Below are 25,085 nucleotides of genomic sequence, written 5' to 3'. Positions count from 1 at the left end.
ATTTCTGGTTTGACAAGCTCCAAAGAGCTCTAGCATTTTAACTTCCCAAGAACAGGGTGGTTACAAACATAGGATTTCTGATTTAGATACACTTAAGTAATAACTTTATTACACAGCTTATTAACTACTCATTAAAATCTATCAGTTTTAACTGTGTTACTTTAGTTTTCCTCCTGAAGAAAAAGGGGTGATTGCTGAAAACTCAGGATATCAGACCTCTGTGTACCATAATTGGTAATTCCACACTTTTCATGTCACAGTGAAATAGTGCATTTATGGTAACTTTCTGCCATGTCACACTTACAAGGCAGAAAATCATACTCCCGATGCAAGGTAGTCACCCATAATTCAGTTTATGCTAATAAAGATGCTAAAATATATATTATTGTAATGTAACAAAACAATAATATAAAAGGGGATTTTTAAATTGTTTCCATAACTATTGTTCCTTAATTGAATTTTAAATAAATTTTATTTAGCCATGGGATTCATGAATGGTAAGTACATCCCAGCACTTAAAATTAAATATGTTTTGCAAAATTAAATGCTTTGCAGAAGGAGGATGGTAGTGTTTTATTAGAAATGTGCATGCTTATGAGTGCCATAATGCATTTTTTTCCTATACTCAAACTAAGTCTTTAATTTTTCAAAAAATTTCAGAGTTTAGAGGTGGATTTTATTTTTTACCTTCTTATAAATCCTCAGTCAGAATGGTCTTCAACATGTAAGGTAACTGTTATTGACATATGCTGTAGGCTTTGACAAGTAAAATGATGAGATCTTAAGTAACAGATATATTCTCTCTGAAGAGCAGTTTTTAGGGTTTGGCTATCTTCCAAGAAAAAATCATATAGCATCGTTAAACAATGATACTGACATCTGCCTCTCACACAAAGCCAAGGGAATCTCGTAAAAGTCACAGCACTAACTGGCAGGGTAACTGATTAAGACAAGTCTGCTACATACTGTACTGCACGCAATAGTATCCTGGGCGAGGTGAAACAAAACCAGAAAATTTTACCTTTCAGCCATGTGCACACAGATGTGCCAGTTTCAGTAAGGGATTCTGTGATTCTGTGATTCTGGATGAACACTAGTCTTTAGCTGAACCTGAGTGCATTCCATTACAGTGGCAAAAGGAATTTTTAAGAATTTTTCATATGAATCATAGAATCATAGAATCATAGGGGTTGGAAGGGACCTCAAGAGATCATCGAGTCCAACCCCCCTGCCAAAGCTGCTCCCTAGCTCATATTGCACAGATAGGCGTCCAGACGGGTCTTGAATATCTCCAGAGAAGGAGACTCCACCACCTCCCTGGGCAGCCTGTCCCAGGGCTCTGTCACCCTCACTGTGAAAAAGTTCTTCCACATGGTTGGTGTGCAAGTTCCTATGCTGCAACTTGCTGCCATTGCCCCTTGTCCTGTCTCCACAGACCACTGAAAAGGGGCTGGCCATTTCCCCCTGCATCCCATACTTTAAATGTTTATAAACATTAATAAGGTCCCCCCTCAGTCTTCTTTTCTCTAGACTGAACAGTCCCAGCTCACTCAGCCTTTCCTCATAGGGGAGATGCTCCAGGCCCTTAATCATCTTTGCAGCCCTTCTCTGGACTCTCTTCAGGAGATCCCTGTCTTTTTTATACCAGGGAGCCCAGAACTGGACACAATACTCCAGGTGGGGCCTGACCAGGGCAGAGTAGAGGGGGAGGATCACCTCCTTTGACCTGCTGGCCACACTGCTCCTGATGCACCCAGGATCCCATCGGCTCTCTTAGCCACCAGGGCACACTGCTGGCTCATGGCCAATCTGTCATCAACCAGGACCCCCAGGTCCTTCTCCACAGAGCTCCTCTCCAGCAGGTCATCCCCCAGCCTGTACTGATACAAGCAATTATTCCTTCCCAGGTGCAAGACTCTACACTTGCTTTTGTTGAATCTCATCTGGTTTCTCCCTGTCCAGCTTTCCAGCCTTTCCAGGTATCGCTGGATGGCAGCGCAGTGTTCCTGCGTGTCAGCCACCCCTCCCAGCTTTGTATCATCAGTGTATTTCCTATTCCTTCATCAAGGTTGTCAATGAAGATATTAAACAGAACTGGACCCAACACCGAGCCCTGGGGAACACTCCAGTCAGATTCTGCTGCACTGATCACGACTTTCTGAGCTCGGTCCACCTCACTGTCCACTCATCTATCCCATGCTCTCTCAGCTTTGCTATCAGGATGTCATGGGAGACAGTATTGAAAGCCTTGCTGAAGTCAAGGTAGATGACATCCACTGCTCTCCCTTCATCCACCCAGCAGGTGATGAGATCATAGAAGGCTATGAGATTGGCCGAGCACGATCTCCCCTTGGTGAATCCATGCTGACTACTCCTCATGACCTTCTTCTCTTCCAGTTGCTTGGAGATGGCATCCAGAAGAAGCTGTTCCATCGCCTTTTCAGGGACAGAAGTGAGGCTGACTGGCCTATAGTTGCTGGGATCCTCCTTCTTACCCTTTTTAAAGACCGGAGTGACAGTGGCTATTCTCCCATCCTCAGGCACTTCTGTTCTCCAAGACCTATTGAAGATGATAGAGAGCGACTCAGCAATCACTTCCGCCAGCTCCCTCATGACACATGGATGCATCCCATCCAGGCCCATGGATTTGTGTGTGTTAATCCCTTTGAGAAGCTCTAATCCCTTTGAGGACCACCCCCACCTCAACCAGAGAGAAGCTCTTCATTTCCCAAACTCTATTACTTTCTTCCAGTGTCTGTGGGTCCCAAGGGGCCTTTGAAGTAAAGACAGTGAAGTAAAGAACTGATGGTTTTCTTTTCTAACATGTTTGGCAATTAAATGCAAAGTTCCATGACATTTACATGACTTGATGTAAAAAAAAAAAAAAATAAATAAGGTTTCTGGGGTTTTTTTTAAATTTTGTGGTGTGATCTAAACTTTTCTGCTTCAGATTTCTAGTGAATTAAAAATACAAAATAAAACTCATGGAAAACTAACCACTTGGGTGAGGAGTGGGCAGAGTAAGGCACAGAGACTTCCCAACCTCTGATTTTCGAAATCTTCCTCAGCTTCAGAGGCCTAACAACTATCATTCCCCCTGATGCTTTACATTAGTTTAAGTTCTATAGCATCATCTGTGTCTTACACTGGTATAGGTAGGAACAGCTTCAGGTCAGGCAAGTATAAATAGTGTATGTCAGGCACTGCCTTGTCTGTAGCAAGCCACCCGGAGGGAGATGATGAGTTGTAGTAAGGGTTTCATCCTGCTTATATTGAAATGGATGACTTGGCATGCCCTTTTACCACACAACTAGGAATACCCAGTTGTTAAGCCTTGCACAAAGATAATAAATCTGACCATGCCTTTTGATCAGTCACTTTTAATCAGAGGAACAGAGCAAGTCTTGCATCTCATCACACTCTCAATCATGTCAAGGTACTTTTCTACATAGAGAGAATGATACAATCTTAAACCTCTCTTCTGCCTGTAACCAACAGATAATATTCAGAGGCATAAAAGGTCCCAGATACAGAATAGTCCACAGTATTGTTCACTATTCTTCCCTATCCTTTCTTTATTCTATCCTGAATGATCCAAAAGTTCAAATTCTAGAAGCAGTAGAACCTCAATATTTTAGTTTTAAAACAAATGCCTATTGTACAATTTCCATTGTCCCAGTGGTAATGCAAAATAATAATAGCGTGAGAATTTTGAAGAAAAATGTTTATATCTTTTAATCTCCAAATATTTTATGAGTTTCCATGCTGTAAGGCAAACTGCATTTGTAAGAAAAGTCTCTGAAGATGCATGTGCACTTCTTTCTACTAACACTGAAAATCACTTATGAATTGTTTATATTACTATAGCAATAGAAAGCAGCATGGAACCCTCTGAAAAGGGAAGAAACAGCCCTGTCCCTGAGGACAGCACTGTTTGAAAAGAATTTTTTATTACATACAGTAGACTCTTTTACAGAGACAGAAAGGATTTGGCAGACTTGGAGAGATTTTTGGAAGAAGAGGAAAAGTTTGGCTTAATAAAGCCCAGAGTATTAAATACTTTAGTATTGTTTTCATCAGTATGGGGCCTTTTCATATTAACTGCTTCAACTAAGCAAATATTGTTCTGCAGACACATATTTTTGTACTAGTTATTTTAATTATATAGTCTGCTGGAAATGTAGGCTGAGGCTGGCAGTTCCGTGTGCCAACTTGTTTGTTTTTGTAATTCTGTATTTTATAAGAGAATAAAACAAAGATATGGGCTTCTAAGCATTAGTTTGCATGACTCACCAGGCACAGTGCGATTTGTAGCAGTCTGGGAGGCTTGACACTGTTAATAAGAATGGTAGTTCAAACAGTAGGGATTAAAAAAACATTTTGCTTTGAGAAAAATCACAGAAGCATTTGCAAGTTTGGGTTTTTTAAGTGTTGATCATCAGCATTTTCCCATTACTTAAAGATGGAAAGGCAGAGCAGGACTCATGCAGCAGAACATAAAAAAAACCCCAAACTATCTGTCCCAATTGGAGAAGTTATTTATAGGGAAGGTGGTATGCCTCCAGCCTGCCTAAACCCAGAGTACAATTACAATAAATCTATGGACAGAATTATTTTAGAGATAAAGACAATAGCCATAACAGCAGCATTTTCTGTGTTCTTTGACTGAAACAGAGAAAATCAGCCCTTAACTATCAGCACTTGCTGAAGTCTGTGGTGAGATGAGGAAAAGACAAGACTGCTGCTGAATCCATTTGCTAGATGACAGCAACAAGCTTTAAGAAACAGGTCTACGGTGTCTGTCTTTAGGGCATTAATATCAGTTCCAGTTCTATCATGTTAACATAGGTTTTTTTAGTGTATTGTGCAATTTCCAGTAAATATTTTCACGAACACGAAGTCATGAACTTCCTCTGCTACTGCTCTCCCATTTTTTAAAAAATGGATGCAAAATGAAAAACCATCCTTCCAAACAAGTGAGCTTAGCTGATCTTAGAGCAAGAGTTACAGGAGGAGTTGAGAAATCATTAAAAAGGTCACTTAATTTCCAAAGAAGCTCTCTCATTTAGCATTTTAAATTTGCTACATTCTAAAAATGTAAGTTGATGAATTTTTAAAGTAACCGCTTTATACACAACACTTTATTGATTTCAGTTGGACTGACAGCAAAAAGATAGACCTGTATTCTGAAAGATGTTAGTCAATGAATGGATTTCACTTACTTGAAGGTTTAGTCGTGCTTACTCTCTTTCAACTCCTGAGGAAAACCTGGATTGGATTATGTTTTCAGGCATACACTGTGTGAGCAAAGGAAAAGAAATATAAATATATCTGAAAACAGGGATCAACTGTAAGGTTTCCAATAGTTCAGAATGAGAGATAAATACATGGAGCTATAAAAAAATAATAGTTTGGGTGAAGCTACAAATCTGCCATATTCACATAATGTGCATTTTAAGGGTGTAATAATATATGGTGAATGAATTTACTAATGATGCATGTTCTCTGCAATTCTACTATTTACTACAAAAGGTATAATTCAGCATTTTTCAATAGGGCCAAATTCTCTATGCTCAGAAATGCCGTATTGATTTCAGTGCCATAGGAATTAGTAAAGCAAGATTGGTCAGCTATCAAAGTGTATTACAGCTAAATGGAAGGGAAAACTAAAAAGTGAATTTTTAAATGAAGAAAAATGGTAGATTCAGTGATTAAGGAAAATTAGCTGAAGATTTACTTTGTATTATTCTATTTGGGCAAATAACTGTTCTTTGATACTAGAAACAAGAATGGGCCTATTCAGGGTTTTAGATTTCCGTCTTATTTTGGAGGCTTCGGTTTCCAGGTTTTTGCACATACATTTTTTCATTGTGGAGGAATTAATTTATTGCTTAGTAGGCATTTCTGGAAGACAACTGGAAAATAGATCTTATAGTGTTTCTTGGTCTTCAGCAACTAGGGAATACTCCTGATCTTCACAGATGCAACAGAGAATGGATCCTGGTTATATTTTGAATGAACCAGGAACAGCATATTGCCTACTGGAGTTTTGAGGAATAAATAAAAGTAATGAAAATAAAAGGTTAACCTAAATTTTGGAATGATTAGAACTTTAAGGCAAAATCTTAAAAAGACTTCCTCAGGCATCTCAGAGCTTCAGAGGAAGTGCATAGGTGAATTTACTGTAAAAAATGAAGAAGAGTTCTACACAGAGCAATTATTCTTTCTGGATTTCAAGTTTACTGAACTGAAGATACTCCTTCCTGTTTCTCTTCAAAAGACTGCCTGGCCCTCAAACAGAATCACTTCTGAAATATGCAAGCTCAAACAAGAGCACTTCAGTTTTGATAAACCAAAACCTTTCATTAAACCTCTAGAATTCTAAGAAAGTACTATTCCTGAAAAAACAAATACTATTTCTGAAGTCACATAGGAGTCCCCAGTTTCAGAGATCTCTCTACATATCTTCTTGAGCAATCAAAATCTATTAAATGCCAGCAGTTAGAAAATTTGGATTTGATGGAAATTTCAATCCCTGTCTCATAGAAGCAAGCAACACAATCTGCTAAATGGATGCAGACTCCCAACAGAAGACTAAAATATGCATTGTTATCCTTTCAGATGTTTACCTTCTCCCAGTAAGGATTCACAAATAGTCCATTCATGTCAGTTGCATTAAATTTTTTTCTCATTCATCTGCCAAAGACATCAAGTCATAGTATACCAATTTCACCCATGTAATGTGACAGGTCTTAAACAACATGATGATCACCAGTTTCCCTCCCTTTGCCTTACTTTTGGCAAAGTGCTCAGTCCTGCTTTTTTTAACCTATATAGCAGCTCATTAATGAGTATTCTAGCGCTTTTGGCTTTGTTATCTGTAATGTACTAACACTGACATTTTTACATCTCTTTGGCATAAAAGGTCAAAAGTATCAGTCTTCCTTGCTGGGAAGAAAAGTGGAATTAAATTAACTGAAAACTGCTAATTGGAAAGAGATTCTCTTTTCTGAATACGTCTCTCCTCATTTGAACAGAATAGCTATGTTTGTGTGGCAAGGTAATCCAAGAGTAAAAATTATCTCTGAAAGCAAGAACAATTATGATGTTAGGAATTCTGGTCCATTTCAAAATGTCCTCTGACTGGACAAAAGGATAAGCCTGATCTTTTCCTTTTGAGACTCATTCTTTGTGCAAGCTATTATTCAATATAAGTAGCTACAGAAACATTTTTATTGACTAATTCAAATTTTTAGAAACTACAAAAAAATAAAACATGATAGAAATAATGCTCTGGGTGTCTACCTTCTTCTTCTTCTTCTTCTTCTTTTATTATTATTAATTTACTTTCACCAAATCTCAGAGTAATGTGACATAAGCATACCTATGCATCTGATTCTGCTGCCTGACAAGGCAACTTCTCAAAGGAGTATTTTTCTGTATGCAATAGTTAGGTAAAGGAAACCAAGAGGAAATATTTTAACATAGTAAATTCAATGTTACTTCTACAATCTCTGGGAAGACTTGTTTGACGCAGTTCATGATAGCTGGATTATTTGATCATAACTTTATGAATAATATCGAAGGTAATAGTATGAAGCTGTCAAGACTGAAAGAAGAAGTGCTGTCAGGTGATAAAACAGCATTGCTCACACACAGGACTACACCTTCTCTTCTTCAGCAGGTCTTTCTCTTTTCAAATAACTGTAAAGTAAAAATATAACACTGATGCACTGCACCTCAGTTTGACATAATGAGAGAAAGCAGTTCTGTGCACAAGATTTAGATGTAATTTCCTGATGCAAATTCAGACTTCCATTATTGCCAGCTTGCATGTTAAATTCAGCACCAGAATATTACTTATGGCATCTACAGAGACATGCAAAAATTTCTGATTTGAAGTGGTTTTAGTTCTCTTTCAGCTTTTGTACTCTACCTAATAATCTCCTTCTAGGTTAGTTCTTAAGAAAAATGTTGTTCACCTAACTAAAACAGTAGTAAAATAATTGCTCCTGTATGAACTTTAGAAGAAAAATAACATGAGCCCATGGCTTCTACACAAGTGTTGACAATAAATAATCACATCAAACAAGATTTTCTCTTGTTTGTTGGAACAATTACAGTAAATTCTGATGTGCATTACTTTCAAAATTATAAAAGGTGTTTAATTAGGCATAATTTCAATTGAAACCAAGAGCCAGAATATGTATTCTATGTTTACTACATATATATATCTACATATGTGCATAGATATATATGTAGAAGACATGTCTATCTATGTAGAATATATCTATCTACCCATGTATAAAGCTACACATATATAGATAGATCTGTACATATACATACATCAGTCTTTAAGAACCGTAACTTCACCTTACATACATATGAACCATTCATAAGGTAAACACTTTGGGTTTTGTTTGTCCCAGTGTCTAGGAAAAAGTGGTTTATGTGCACATTTATTATCAGATCAGCTTGGTTTCCAACTCAGTCCATTGGGTAAAAAGAGCTAGGTTACAAGTTTGTCCTAAAGCTTTCAGAACTAATATCTAAACATGTCAAGAAGTCTTGAGCAATTTTCTTCATGTAAGCATAACAGGTGTTGATGTTATTAAACATAATTCACATTATATAGCACAATGGATGTTCAGCCAGATGTTATTACAAATAATAGACAAAGGCTGTACTACTAATTGCCATTTCTAATGGCACAAAACATTCCAGTAGCTGCACATTTTTTATGTCACTTTGCTTGATGACTGTGTGATCTATTATTTGGTCCCAGACCTTGAATATAAAACAAATTATAGATTCCCCTTTCCTATTCAGGACAAACATTGCTTTTAGGTTTTGTCTTGCTTTTTCTCTGCACAATTTTTTGACACATGGACTTTCATTTTTAAAGATATGGGTATCTTCTATTGCTATGTCTTGGCCCTAATCTGGAATCCTCATCCACCAGGGAAAGTGCTTCTATGACCATTCCCAAGGAAAAGTGTTGCAGCCTGCAAGCAGAGTGGCACAACTTTAGGACACGAAAAGCTTAACACACTGGTGCAACCGAGGCAGGGACATTCATAGTTTACTGCAGTAAACTGTACGAGTTACAGCAAAAAAACAAACATCTGAGAAAGAGGGAAATAGAATTTACTCAGAGGTGACATGGATAGTATGAACCTATACTCAAGTGTAAACTCCCTTAGCTGTATGACTTATGGTTCTTTTTGTTAAATGATACACGGTTTAAACTTGTTCACTCTACCATACCCTGCTTGTGTCCATTCATGTTTAGGTAAATGAAAGTTACTGTTATACCAGCAAAAATAATCATGTTAAAAGCATTGTAAGCTCACTCACTCTTGACCAGTTTTTCTAAAATAAGCAATCAAGTGTCGGGATTTTTAAATCTTTGGGGTTTTCCTCTGAAGATGATTCAGAAAACATGTTATTATACTACAGTCCTGAGATACAGAATTTGAAGTTCAGTGTGAATTCACAGAGTAGGGACTAGAAATCACTCCTGGTTTTCTAGCCAAGAAGCATGAGAAGCTTTCAGAGCTAGTATTTTCATTTCAACAACTTCTTAGGGAAAAAAAGTTATTTGGGGTGCCTCAAGACCCAGTCTGCAACTCAAAAAATTCATGATTGTAGTCAAAGAAATGTTGCAGCAATTCAATCCATTTCTAATCACAACACTTTGCTTTCCAGACTGTAACATGAATTGGAAAATTAACTGGATTTTAACTTTTTTTAAAACAGATAGTTACTGTGAAAAGCAAGAACTAAAGAATTCACTTAATACCAAGAAAGCATCTAAAAAAAGATTACCATATTTATCAGAAAAATCTCTGTCCTCTCTCTCTCTCTTTCTCTCTCTCTTACATCCCCCTGAAAATAGTGGTTCCAGACTCTTTTCATCAAGTGGCCTGACTTTTTACAACATTAGTAATATTGTAGCATGGTAATTACAGTCTTGTGGCCATGTGAAAAAGGTTCTTTAGATCCTGACTAAAAAGAGTAAAAAAATATGCTTTGCTTTGCTCCTCTTACTGTCTCATCATCCTCCTACTAACCATCTGACAGTGTACACTGTGGGAGTATAATATGAGACGTATGCAGTGGTTCCTTTGTATACTTGCATTAGGTTAAGAATGTTTGCATTTACTTTCTTTCCCAGTACAGAAAAGAGGTGGTACATTTTTTTTAATTTCCTACCCCCCACTTTCCCCTGTAATGTTATAGCTAGTGATACACTAGTGGGAGCTCAGGACATGCATTACAGTCATTGTTATTGGATGTTTCCTAGTTGTATTGTCTAGGAATTTGTAGGAGTATATGTTATCTCACTTCTCCTCTGTATTTCGAGTACAGGAGTAGATGTAATTTTATTATGCACAGAGATTTTTGCTGATGGTACTTCTATAAACTGAAGGTTGACTGACAACTCAAATGCTTTCTGTCTATGATTCTACAGTATCATTTTTTTGCAGGTTTATGTCATACTTTTATTGGCATTCTGCAAAGGCCAAGAAGAACTATTTTTAGAACATTACTCAGTTAGAAAATCTAAAAATAACTCCAAAGATTTGTTGTGATTGAAAGACAATGACAATGTATTGTTTGTATAAATGTGTTGCTTGGAGATAGTTTCTAATTTCAATAGTGTTCAAACATACATTCTGACATCTGTTCTGGTTAAAGGGGGGCTGGACTAAATGACCTTTAAAGGTCCCTTCCAACCTGACACATTCTATGATTCTATGATCTCTTCAACTTCTATAATCATCAAATGTAGACACTGGTTCATGAGATTGAAGTTTTTGATCAACAGTCTTGATACTTTTAGTTACCGTGTGCAGGTGAGTCTCACAGTCTCACTTGTCAGTAGTCAGACACTCAGACACTTTAGAGATAGCAGAGAGCACAAGGCTGCTTCACCACTCTGGAAAAGGGATCGAGCTATGCTTCCTCAGAATCAATGCACTCAGGTTTGAAGATAAGGCAGCAAAGACATAAAACTCTCTAACCAAGACTTAAAAAAATCCTTTTTTTTTTTTTATTGACTCTGTTTCCATTCTGCAGAACAGCATCCCTGTGAGACCCTTGAGTATCTACATGAATGGATGTAACTGTGACTTCCTCTGCCAAAACTACTGTACTGAAAGTAACCCCTCAAAGCAGTCCATACAAAGATGTATGCAAGTGTTGCTGCTTCTCTGTCTCTTTTGTGAAGTATTATTCCATTGCTAAGACAGTCTTTGCCTGAAATGGACAAGTCACGTTTGAAGTAACAGAGGTATAAATGGCAAGATAAGGGAAAAAGAATAGAGTAGCTCTGCTCACTACCTCAAAAAGATGAAGAAATTTTGTCTTCAGAAATTCTTTCATGGCAAAGGGAATTCTGTTTGATTCAGGGCTTCTGTGACATTCCTCATCCATCATGCTCCACAATCAGCCAGATCAAGACAAAGAAGTAATCACAATGACTAGTGATTGGGGGAAATATTGCTGAAATAGAGAAATCCAATGCAGGAATTGGAGTGTGTAAAGTTGAAATAGAGGAGGAAACAGTAGTGTGTACATTACATCATTTGTCTTTTACTGTTTGTTTGTTTCTTTATTTTATTTTATTTTAATTCTATTTTATTTTACTTTCAGCTATATCTCTTCTATTTTTGCTCAAGCCTTTCAGTCATTCATAACAGTCTCAAACAGATGCACAGAACAATAATGTGACAGTAAAATCTTACATGCATGATTCATTTTATGTTTTCAATTTTTAGATGAACTCTGATGTATTTACAGAAAATATGGCACACATCTTGTCAAGAGGTATAGAAATGCATTATGTTTTGCTTAAATAAGGATTATACACGGACTTTACAATTTGCCATCTCATTTCACAACAGTATTTAAAGTCAATATTAGGGAATATCTTTTAATAAGAACATGAGAGAAAGAAAGAAATTAATGGGTTACATTGTGTTGTTGGTTATTCCTCTGCAACATTATTTTCTCCTGGTATGTATTTGAAACAGAAATTGAAAGTGAAATTGATATATGCCTTTAACAATAGAATCACTTAGAGCTGGCTGAATAGCAATCTCATTTGTGAGTTAAAGGGCTGAGTTAGATTTCCTGTGACTTCTGTGGTCATGCCCTGAATGATTTGAAAGATTGGAGATGTACATACAATACACTGGTGAAAATGTTCGTTAGCATCAAAGATTTTACTGGCATCACTAGAAAAACAGAAGGGCCACGCTGGATGAGACCAAGGTTAGTCTATCTCAGTAGCTTTCCTTTAACCACAAGAATAAGCATATTTCTAGAGAAGCATAAAAATTAACTAAACAAATATGATACTTTTCTCTACTACACTTTGAATTCTAATTTTCATTGAATTCTAATATTTTGTGATTGGGGTTTTTTTTTGTTTCTTTTACACGTTTCAAGATCCTGAAGGATTCCAGGACCTCATCTTATCTCTCCTTGAATCTCTAGCATGCAATACTTCCTTTCACAGGGTATTTCACAGCTCAGCCTGTAAAGGTAAAAGAACCTCTTTATTCTGTTTGGGTTTTTTTAGAGTTTGTCTGGTTGGTTGCTTGCTTTTGTTCGTTTGCTTGTTTTTAACCTGATTCCTATTAACTTCATTTGGCATTCCTAGGTCTTTTAGCGGAAGGTAAGATTACCAGTTGTGATTATTTTTCACCAAACTGTATATGTGCCAGTTATTTTTCAAATATACAGTTTGGGTAGATAATCATACAACACTAGTAAACAGTGACCAGAGGACTAAGTTCCTCCAAATACTTTGCTTACTCTCTTGTAGGCAATCTTGAACAATCAATACTTTTTAAGAGGGACATAACTGTTTCATACATAGCTTGTGGAAGAAGATGACAAACATTTGTAAAAATCTTTTCAAATGTTTCAGATAAGTTCAACAATAAATCATGATGAGCCCTCACAACAACTTCTTACTGGCCTCAATGAGAATATGTGGAGAAAAAGTGAGAGAAAAAGGAAAGGGATTTAGTCACATCTCTTCATGTTCCTCAATCTTGAACCTTTGTCTTATTGTTGCATGGGTCTGTCACTAACTGTTGCCAATTAAAATAGACCTGAATATCTAGAACAGAAAAAAGCCAAGGTTCAAATGTTAATTAAACAATAGCAAAATACAAACAGTTTAAAAAATATAGATGGTGCATTTTCAGGCATTTTCCTCAAACTGAAAACAATTCTATGCTAATTTTTTCAGAAAGACTGAAAACTAACCAGAGGATTCAGAGATTTCTGATGACTTTAAAGCAAACCTAGTAACTCCAAAATCATGAACAGAATTTGCAATTATTTGAAAAACAAAGAAAAAATTAGAACACTTTTATTTCTTATATTATGGTTTATTGAATAAACCCACGTGCCACATCAAAAATGTAATATTGATAGTAATTACTACAACCCAGAGATAAGAAAGGAAAACCAATCTGCCATGTCAGGGTGGATAGTGTTCTCTGAAAATACAACAGGAATCTAATTCTAGAAATCTTCCGAGAACACAATGAATGTATCAGTAAGGACAATACACTTTTTTACCTCTTTGGAAGAATAAAAAGATATTGTATTCATATTTAAAAGGAATAATGAAATTATTTTTATTGGTATTTAAGGAAAAGTTTCAAGCACTGAATACTGAGACGTATAAGCAACCATTTGTATCTGTGAATGTGCAAACAATATGATAAATAATAGATAAAAGGTAAATGGAAAATATAACCCTCAAATTATGTCATGAAACAATACCTGTCCATTGCTGTTTGAATGGTAGATCACAATGTGAATAAATAAATGAAAAACAGTTAATTAAGATGTTTCTGGAGAATGGATATGTTTGGCTAATCCTTTGTCATGTCACAGATTGTTAAAATGTTTCTCTCTTCAAGAAATAATGGCATATAATTTTGGTGTCTATTTGGGGAGGAAGGAGTGACTCTTCCTGAAAACCGAGCAGGATGATCCCTTGATCTCTAGCTACCTCCTCATTTTCATCTTGCATTGCCAGCAAAATGCCAGCTGCAAAACCTATTTTGCATCTAGTTGTGATTTCAGAATTAAATGCAATGCAATTAGTTCCTTTTATATGTTTGGTAATCTTGTTAAGACAACTCATTAGGTATCTTGGCAATTGGAAATTACTAGGTTTCAGAACATGTGCATTTCCTTTGTGAATACCAATTATTCCTAAATGAGGCAATTGTTCTTAAAGGAAAAGGAAAAAGTGAGTCGCAAAAAGTTTTCTGAGTGTGTATATTGGCCTGACCTTTAAAAAACTTAATCTGGATCTTATTGCATTGTCCATAAAACTCTAGATATGTATAAATAATGCAGTGCTTTGTTGGGGTATTTTTCTATCTAATCATGTCATAACCTTGGAAAATAATACACAATATTTTTACGAGAAACATATATTTTCAGCATTGAAAAGTAATAATAACTTGTAATAATTGATAAGTGATGTAGGTAGGATTTTTTTAATCCTATTATTTAAACAGGCACATACTGTTATGTTCGTTAAATATAAATTCATGCAGTTTGTAAGAGAATACAATAATGCAAACCAATTAATAGCAAGTAGTTACAGCTGCAAAAATTGGACTATACAATATTTTTAATATTCAAATAAATTCTTAATTTCCAGTCTCAGGAAACATCAGTGCATTGTTTCCAGAGAATTCATATTTCCAAACCTTTTCTTACAGCCAAGAAACTAGGAACAAGTTGAGATTCTATCAGCTACCCCAAAGATTCAAGGTCTATGTTAAGTACTCTGTTTTACATATACATTAGTGCTGGCTTCTCTAAAAATAGAGGCTTTCTGCACTAAGAAAAGAAACAGGCTTAAAAACATTTAGAAGAATTAACATGTTCAGCAAATGTAGTTGGAAACCAGGAAATTTGAGAATTTCAAAATGTATTTTAAGTTACAGGGTTAATAGAAAGCCAATAATATTAACAAAGAATAAAATTGTAATTTTTAAACTTTAAGATATTTTAAGGATCATTACATTATGAAATAATGAAATAAAGACAGAGGAAGGATGGTGATTGAGGAGCAAGAGTTCTAGAGACATGAGTTTAAATCACACCAGACCATATAACAGTTTTCCTTTCAAGGGAAAATCTTGCTGTGAATCTATGATGATTCCATTAAGCCTGTATCATTAATGATGTAGAAACACAATCTAAAAGCCAACATTAAAAAAAAAAGACAGATATTTTAAGAATATTACTTTTAGAAATGCAAGTTCAGAATTTTCTGGTTATCAGTGTGAACCGTGACCAGCAATCTTCCAGAATAACTAAAAATGTAAGACAGAAAATAATGCACAGCCATAATGCTTGTTAACACAGAAGCCATGGATACAAAAAGTGAATGCTTCTCAAGAAAGGCGCACCAAGAGAACTTTATTTTTGTGATTCAAATACCCCATCAGCAATTTAGTTTTGATGCCTCCAAGACTTACTCTCACTTTTTTTCAGGACACCTTTTTTATATTCTATGCAGCATGTGAATATGAGAAAAATGTATATGGTTTTGAAGCAACTAACTTCTTTCCTATTTTTTTCACTTCTGACCTGCAACACCTTCTTCTGCACAGGCCTCATCTCATTTGTCTTTTTGACTTTATCTTCTCAACACTATGATCTTGAAAAATGCCTTTATTGCCATAGGCATACTGTATCCACCTGACCAGCAGTAGCCTAACTGTCTCTCTGGGCAGCCTGTTCCAGTGTTTCTCCATACTTATCATAAAAAAAAATAAAAATCTTCCTTATATCTAGCCTGAATCTACCTTCTTTTAGTTTAAAACCATTACCCCTTCTCCTATTGCTATAAATCTCAGGTTTATTCAGAACAGATGGGCTCCAATTCATCCATGCTTTGTCTCCACTGCATCCATGCTTTGTCTCCACCGCTGTCAGAGTAGTCACAGAGGGGAAACAAGGAGAATGGGAGGAAGAATGAGAAAGACTGGAGCAACTATCCTACCACACTACCTGTTTGACACAGAATATACTTGTTCTAGCAGCAAATGGAGACTCAGAAGATGGGCAAGGATGGAGGTTTGTGACTTCTTGAAGAAGGTGAATGGCTTCTTCCCCGCCTGCAGAGCTGTAAATCCAGAATAGGTGAAGTATGAAGATAACACCAAATTAGGAAGTGGTCAACATGCTCGAACACAGGGCTGCCACCCAGACAGACCTACACAGGCTGGAGGAATAGTTCAATGAAAGCTTGATTAAAATGGACAAGTACAGAGCCTTTCACCTAGGACAGAAGATCCCCTTGGAATGATACAGGCTAGAGGCTGCCTGGCTGGGGAGCTGCTCTGCTTTAAGGGTCTGGTAGGACTGGCAGAGAGCTGAACACAAGCCCACAGTGAGACCTTGCAGCACAGTAGGCCACCAGTGTCTTCTGTTTTATTGAGAGAAGCTCAGCAAACATCTTGAGAGGAATGACTATCCCCTACTATTCAATACTCATTAGGCAACAATTGAATACTGTGTTCATTTTTCAGACTCCAAATACATGATAGTCATCAATGAACTGGAGCAAATTCAGGGGAAGGCCACCAAGACGGTCAGGAGCTGGAGCAGTTGCCCTGTGAGGAAAGGCTGAGCGAACTGGGACTGAAGAGATGGCTTGGGGGGATTTGAACTATTTCATGATGCTAAGTATTAATTACATATTTATCTAAAACTCTCAACTGACTAAATCTGATTTAACAGACTTAGCCCAGTATCCATTTTCTATATGTCTTCCACTCACTATTAATTTTAGACTTGGGGCTAGAAATTGAAATATTAATTTCAGAAGTTTGTTCATATTGGCTCTGGAAAGCAGTACTTTACCCTGGCACCCAAAGATTTCTATGCTTTTCAACTAGTGGGAGAATCACAATCTGTTCTGCTTGCCATCTACTCTATAAAAGATTTTAAGTGTTCCAAATTCATGGCTTTCTAGCATCCAGGATTTGAGTCTGAGGAAATAGCAGTAGCACTATGAGTTCTCCAGAAGGTTAATGTATCAATGTATTGATAACCTTGCTAAGAATAGAATAAATAAATACTCCAAAAATGTGTCTTTCATATTTTACCCAAAGCAATGGGTCCATATTTTGCATTTACTTTCAGTTTCCCTGCTATTTAGATTGAAGTATGATATGCTTGCAGATGACCAAGCACAAGCATTTTAAAATTTTATCTCTAGGGAGAACAGTAAGATTTACCATTTTTTTCCTGTGTCATATATGTTTGTTATTTTAAACTATCCAGTCTGAATTCATTATGGCCGAAGCAGCACTGTTCTTTCCTTGATGACAGAAGTAAAATATCTAATCCCTTTTTTGATACATGACAGGAAGTAAAAGCCATAAAACTCTAAGATCAAAAGTAATCAGAATTGTCACTGAAGGATATGCTAATAAGACACTGCAATGTAGTACAAGCTTACATAGCAAAAATTATATATGTGAACTCGGTTCTTCCATTCTCTTTTGCTACTTAACCCGCACTCTATTTTCTCCTCACAGAGCTTTTGAGAATCACTACAAACCTATCACGACCGCAAAGCCATTTTCACAAACATCTATGAAAGAAACAAACTTTTTGAATATGGGAAATATGTGATTCTGTAAGAAAAAGATTTGGAATTTGGAAGCTACTTGGAATCACAGAATCATTAGGTTGTAAAAGACCTTTAAGATCATGGAGTCCTGGAATTTAGGTTAGGAGTTTAGGAATTTAGGTCAGATTTCACAATCTTAACGAAGGCAGATGGAGCCCTTATCAAAAGTTATAGTCCCCATTGTCAAATCAAGCTGGATTTTTATATTTAAGCAGATACAACAACAAATATAGAATCATAGAATCATAGAATGGTCTGGGTTGCAAGGGACCCCAAGGATCATAGAGCTCCAACCCCCCTGCCATAGGCAGGGACACCAACCTCCAGGCCTGGATCTACACAAGGCTGCCCAGGGCCCCATCCAACCTGGCCTTGAACACCTCCAGGGACGGGGAATCCACTACCTCTCTGGGCAGCCTGTTCCAGCACCTCACCACTCTTTCTGTAAAAAACTTCCGCCTAATATCTAATCTAAACCTTCCCTCCTTTAGCTTTAGTCCATTCCCCCTTGTCCTGCCATTATCTGCTCTTTTAAAAAGTCGAATCCCCTCCTGCCTATAAGCTCTCTTCAGGTACTGGAAGGCTGCAATGAGGTCCCCCCGCAGCCTTCTCTTCTCCAGGCTGAACAAGCCCAGTTCCCTCATGTTGTTTATTTGCATATAAAGGAAGTTTGGCTATATTATAGTACTTTCCATAAATGCTTAAATGGAAAACCATGCATTCAGATGGCCAGACATTGTAGTCCTAGTGTCATGTAGCTTTACAGCTTTTAAAAGGGCTGATATGCAGTCACTGCCCTCTTACAGACAGTCAACAAATCTTGGTAGATGACTGATCTTTCACAGATGTACAATAGAAATGACATAATGTGGCTTTTAAGCCTAGCTTCTTAAGATTTTTTGAAGTTTCTTTCATAAAGCCTTTTTTTGTCATTGATTAAACAGTGTTAATATGAATTACTGTGATGAAGGTAGTAGCCTGCAGTGGTTACAGTGCTGCTCTAGAACAAATCTAATGGTACTCAGTCACATATGGGTGGCAGAAGAATTAAATCCATAAAAATGAACATGTTACAGAAAATGTTTCACAAAAATCTATATATCATTTAAAGTTTTTAAATGACATAAACTAAAAAAAAACCTTGCTTTTTTTTTTTTAAATCACTATGACAAGAATATACCATAAGAAGGAATCAATTTCAGTATTTTGAACAGGGTTTTTTGAATTTCTCTTTTCAAAGGTTCATAAAAAAACCTTGAAAAGTTTTCAACAAAGTGAAACCTTTCTATTCATAGTTGTGCTGATGAAATTTTGCTTGGTCTCAAGCTTCATAGATCAGTGGGATGCATGGCCTATGCCCACTGTGTTTGAAGACAGTGCTGAGGATAAGGTTCGCTTATCTTCCCTTTGTATTGCAGAAAAAGGCATCTGCATGCTTTCACCCTCCATGTGCCAAAACACGTCTCCCACACATTTGCTCATCTCCTGCTGGAAATGGCAAAGTAAAAAAGAAGTAGGGAGAAGACGGAGCAAAGCTTTCACAGAACCGCTCTGGAAGGCGGCACTCCTTTGTGGTACAGACATATCCAAAAATTTGTGATGATGTAATGGCAGGATCAAGTTCTAGCTGTGCTGCTGAAGGTAGAGATTAATTTATGGTCTATCATTTTGAATTGTCTGTGGTACTGGCTGCTTTTGTTCTCAAGTGTGCCTGCTTCTGCCAGAACAAGATTTACAGTAATAAAAACTATACACACACCTCCCAATAAGGTGCTCATAAAGCCTCTAATTAAGTCATTACTACTCTGCCACTTTTGGTAGTCTATGGCTTGCTGTTTTAATATTGTAAGCTTTGTTTTTGTCAGTGACTCTCCCCACAGCCACACGTATCCATGTCAAAAAAATTATCATTAATGCAGTTTGTCTCTCTTGAGTGTCCTTTGCAAGGCTGGATCTGAGAAAAAACAGGAAAGATTCTTGTGCCAATCTAATTGACCTGAATGCCTCATGCACTACTGGCTGTTTAGATCACTTCATGATGCTACTAGAGTTAAAAATAATGTCTGAGAAAATGACACGCAAGTATTAAATTAACTGGTAATTTTTTGAAAGTTATGTAAGGTAGGTTGTATGCAGCTCTACCCACTATGCTCCACTGACTTTTAATATGGAATGGCTTTTTTTTCTGGCAAAAATTATGTGCTCCCCCTGCAGTGAAACGATCCTCTCAGTGTAGAATCAGATAAAATAATAAGTATGATGCTCATAAACTTTGTGCTAACTATAGTTCTGAAATTTGCATCTATACCTTGTCATATACATTAATGTTATTAAATGTGCCTAGTAAGCTAAACTTTTTTTTATATAATTAACAAATAATTTATTGGCATTGATTTTTGTAGCTTGGTTTTTGAATTCCTTATCAGTATTGAGCAGATGGGACATAACTAGGAAAAATTATATTTTAAACATGCTTACTATATTTGAATTATATTTGAAAAATTTTGTTCATTGAAGCATTTAAAAATACAATTTAACTTCCAGATGAAGCTTCAAAGTTAAGGTATTTTTCTCTTTAGGACAATGATATTTAAATGATGTCTATAGCACATAAGAAGAAATAGGAAACAAAAACTATAAAAAATAAAACAGTGTTTTAGAAAAAGCTCTACTTAACATGTCATTTTGCAATGAAATATTTGATTGATTCTCTATTCAGTATTTAGCAAATCCTTTTCTAATACCAGCCTTAACCATATTGTATGAGGAATGATTTTTTATTGAAAATTTGGATTACAACACAGCAATACAGTCTGGCCATTGCAATTTGTATTCTTAAAGAATAATCTTTCCATATTTAACATCCTTCTGTAGCCTTTGCTATTGAGTTGGGGGAGGGCAGATTCAAATTTTCTGCATAATATACTTTTGTGAAAAAAATCATGTGTAAGTAGGAAGTGGAACAAGAAGAATTGAATCAGAGGTTAAGGATGGGAACTGCTGGACATAAGCCCACCCAGGAGATGTCTGTGTAAGTGTGACTGAGGTGTTATATTATAACTAACTTCCAGATATTTGTCTTTTAAGAACCTATTCTGTTTATTCGTAAATCTTCAGAGAAAATTGTTCTTCACTGAAGAAGAAAACAAGCCCTTGAACATGAGTGTAAATAGTAAAATGAGATTACTGGGACACCTGTGATATGTTTTACAGCACAAACCATATGTTCCCCCACCCTGAATCTTGAATTCACCCTATGGCCTGATGGCTAAACTGCAAGCTGCTTTGTATTCTCCAGAATTCTCCTATGTTTACTGAACCGAGTATCTGTATATGGATTTGCTGCTTTCTGAGAGGCAAGTGCTACACAACATATTTAGTTTCTCTCTCCTTTAGTCTCTTTTGTTGTTTCTTGAAATGTAAAGCTAAGCTCTCAAGGTCCCATTCATCATTGTCGCACAGTGCTGCAGCTGATCACAACTCTGTCTCACAGATCTGAACTGTGACCAAATCAAAGTTAGAGTGTTTCAAACGTTGCATCAGTGTAAATGACCAGAAAAGGAAAAATGAATTGTGATTTGGTAGGATGAAAATGATATAAAAACATAATGCAAAATAAAAGCAAGGGGAAGGGGGAATGAAGGAGTAATTTCTCTCTGAGGAGAAATGCCTATGTTCTCAGGCAATCAGATCCTGAAATCTCTACTTTGGCAAGGATGGAAATGGAAGTCATAGCAAAAACTTGAGCTAGAGAAAGTGACAAGTTCTCAAGAAACCCAGAAGAAATCCAATTAGATGGAGGAAGAGAAAAATTAAATCACAGCAGTTTATTTAATTATTTCTTTATAAAATGCATTTTCTATCTCTAATTTACATTTATTTTCCTTAGAGAGTATTGATAATAGCTAAGGTTTGATAAAGGAGCCCAGAGGACTGTTAAAAGTAGAAATTTATTTACATTTGTATATTTATAAGCTTATAAACTTTTTGGAAGCAAGTAAGTAATACAGAGAGCTACTTAATTCAATGATTTTCTTAATGTTGAAGCACTCGTCTTTTTCTTTCTGTTTCCCCCTTCTTTGCGACTTTGAGACTTGCCTCCTCTTAAAGTAGGCCTTAAGCATGTACAAAGAGCCCTCCAGCCATTCAGAGTTTTTGTTTTCTTTTTTTTTTTTAACCTTCTGGTAGTTCCTTAGCATTCAAAGGTCCAAATCAAAGGATCCAGGTGGGAATGCTGAGTGACAAATCCTTGTGTGTAAATGTATTATCTTTCTGCATAAGAAATGCTGCATTTGTTAATGCGAAGAAAGACAGCATTAGTCCAGAGGTCAGCAGGCAGCTAACCAGTCTGCAGCTGGATGTATACCAGCTTTTTGATCTTAAAACTTCAGTTGTGTATATAGTGGGGAAAGATTTGTTATGATTTGTAGCATCATGATCACTTGCTGAAGAGATTTCAATGAGTTACCAGGAGGACTACCAATGACTTGCATTAGGGTTTAAGTGCCCTTGTTATTCATTCAAGGAGGGGTTTCTCTGTCAATGTTTCAACATGCTCAGCTGAAAGGACAAATCATTTGTGGACTGCCTGACCCACATGCATTGCTACTGAGGGAAAAAATTCCATGTTACATTATCGGACGCTATGTCTCAATAAAGCCACAGTACAAAATAACTTCCAAAGGACTTCTGTCTTTAGTGATGGGAAAACATGTGTTCCAGGACCCTCCCAAGATGTGATTCTTCCCCATAAACAAAGCCTTCAGACTGCTGTGCCACTGCAGTTCTATTTATTTTCAAACAATTCAGATTTCACAGATGCTGGAACAGTTTGTGGTAGAGAGGGGAGATTTGAGACAATGTCTGGATGTCATTTCATAGCAAAACTCCTGCTTCCTTTCTTTCTTAGAGAGCCTTAAGGACTGCAATGGTGAATACTTGAGAGGTTAAGAGAAAGCCCAATTTTTATGTATAGAGCTAATTAGAGGAATGAAAGGAGCAGGCTACTACACAGCACCAGATTTGTTTGTTCTTTTGGAGAAAATGAAGCACCAGCAAGGTTGTTTTAAAAGAAGGGTGGACAGCACTACTGACTCTTCACAAGTGATCAGCAAGGCAAAGCAGACATAAAGGAGAGCAATAGAGACCCTCCTTTAGCAGCTTTTTCAGCTGCTGCTGAAATGCTGAAAAAATGGAGCTGAGTAGAGCGGTGTCTGAGTTACACAGGAATATTCAAGTGTTTTGCTAGACGTGGTAGATAATTCAGAAACTGTTTCTTTGGCACCTTTTGGAAATAAATTCAATAGGCTTTATTCAGGCAAGCACTCCAAGTCTAATATACAGACATCAAAAATAGTACCATAACATAGGGTAGTCTTTATCTCTTTAAAATAATTTGAAGAGTAAAAAGCAAGAAAGAAACAGTGCATTTTTATATAGCTTTAAGAAAGTGGTATGCAGTTGAAAAGATTAGCTGGCATGTTCTGACAATGCTAGCTGACTGCTAGTAGGTTCTTACTACAGGTTCAGCAGTTTGGTGAGCCCCTATTTAGTGATAAATGGGCATCAGGGAGATTTGCTGAGGTGTACCATAGGCAAATGGAGTATATCCCTTCTGAGTAATTTTCAGATCAGAAGTAATCTGCAAGCCACAGATCAATCAACAGATCCCAATTCCCTTAAAAAAGTTACAGTTGAAAACTAGCTAAAAAATATTTTTTTAAAAAAATCTAATGAAAAGTTGAAAGTCACACACCACGGTTCAGCCACACATGCGGTGAGACACACATGCGGGGAAAAAGTTTCTTACGGTTCAGCTGTTCATGTTCCACTGGCAGATACTTATCACTTCTTTTTTATGGTTTACTACACAGTGACTCAACTCAGAACAGCATTTGACTCAAAATTTGGATGAAAGATTAGACTCTAACCAAATAAAACTTCCCTCTAAAGACACAGTTTACAGGTGCAGTGTCCATGCAGAAGCCTGTCTGCCACACATTTTTCTGGACCAACATAAAATCTCTTTTCTGTCAGAGGTTTCAACTTTTGTGTTGCCCTTTAAGCCACTCCTGTAAGGCCACCTTTTTTTTCCTCCATTCCTCATAAAGTATTATTTAATTATTAAAATTAAAATATAAATTTTAAACCACTCTTTTATGTACTTTGCATGTTATAGCAGCTTTTGGAGATGCCAGCCCAGTGGCCTCAAAATGTTTGCAAACCAAACAGATAACTGAAAACAGAGCAATTACAAATTCAGGCAATAATCCTTATTTGAATGCTTGTTTTAAATAGTTTAGACTGAATTTTCTGTTGTCATGAACAAGATATTAATTAATGTGTTAGAGGTGTCCTAGAAACCAAAGTTCTGTTCATCTAGGCCTTAAGAAACTTCTTTGTCCTTTTGCCTCAGTGTCTTTCTTGAAGTGTAATGAGTTAGCAAATGTCAGAGTAGACAGAATCAGGGAATCTCAGTCAGCAGCTTCTAAATCAAGAACTAATTAAAGAATTTAGAATGGAGCTTATTTGCATGTGCAAATTTCAGGTGCTGCACATGTATATGGGCTGTTTCAAAATACTTTAAGCAGCAGTCACTGAGGTTGCAATCAATGAACAGTGAATCTTCTACTATTCCCATAATATCTACAAGTCTAAAATCTAATTCTAATTCTAAAAAAAGTCTTCCTTATTAAAGATGCCCATGAAAAAAACATCTTACAGTTTTCACAAATTTATTATTTTTAGAATGCGGGTTGTTACTTCTATAAGAGACCAAGACAATAAAATATTTTTTCTTCTCTGAGGTTCACATAATCTTATAATACTTTTTGTGATTTTTCTGTAATTTGAATAATTTATTAGATTAGGTGCAATTATATTTGACATCACCGAAGTCAGTTAATGGAATTGCTCTTTTTCAGTTAGTCTACAGACAACACAAACCCCAGTCTGATCCATATTAAATACAAATATAAAAAAGGTGTCCTGTAACAGCAGCCCATCTATCATTGATAGAGAGGAAAGAACTTGATACATCTTTCATTGTTTGTTGAATATCTCATAACTTTTTTTACTTCCTTGCTCTAGCTCTCTAGAGTATTTTCTTTAAACATGCCATGTATCCCTTCCTCCATGTGTTCAAGAACTAACCTCCACCCTTCCACTTCCTACTTATTCCCACACACTTAACTTCCTGAGGCAAGCATCCCTTGTCCCTGCATTCATCCTTCTCCAGCAACAGTTACAGAAAGTTCAGTCCCTCCCTTTGCTACTACAGCACCTGTAGGGAAAGTTTTGTGTGTATTTTTGAGAAAAGAACATCAAAGGGAAAAAAAATAAAGAAAAAGAAGAGAAGTATCTTTTATTGAAAATAGTAATTAAAAAAAAT

The sequence above is a fragment of the Gallinula chloropus genome (genome assembly GCF_964237585.1).
Source record: "Gallinula chloropus genome assembly, chromosome: 2".
NCBI classification, from domain to species: Eukaryota; Metazoa; Chordata; class Aves; order Gruiformes; family Rallidae; genus Gallinula; species Gallinula chloropus.
The sequence above is the reverse complement of the archived record's forward strand: the minus strand, read 5'-3'. Positions refer to the sequence as shown.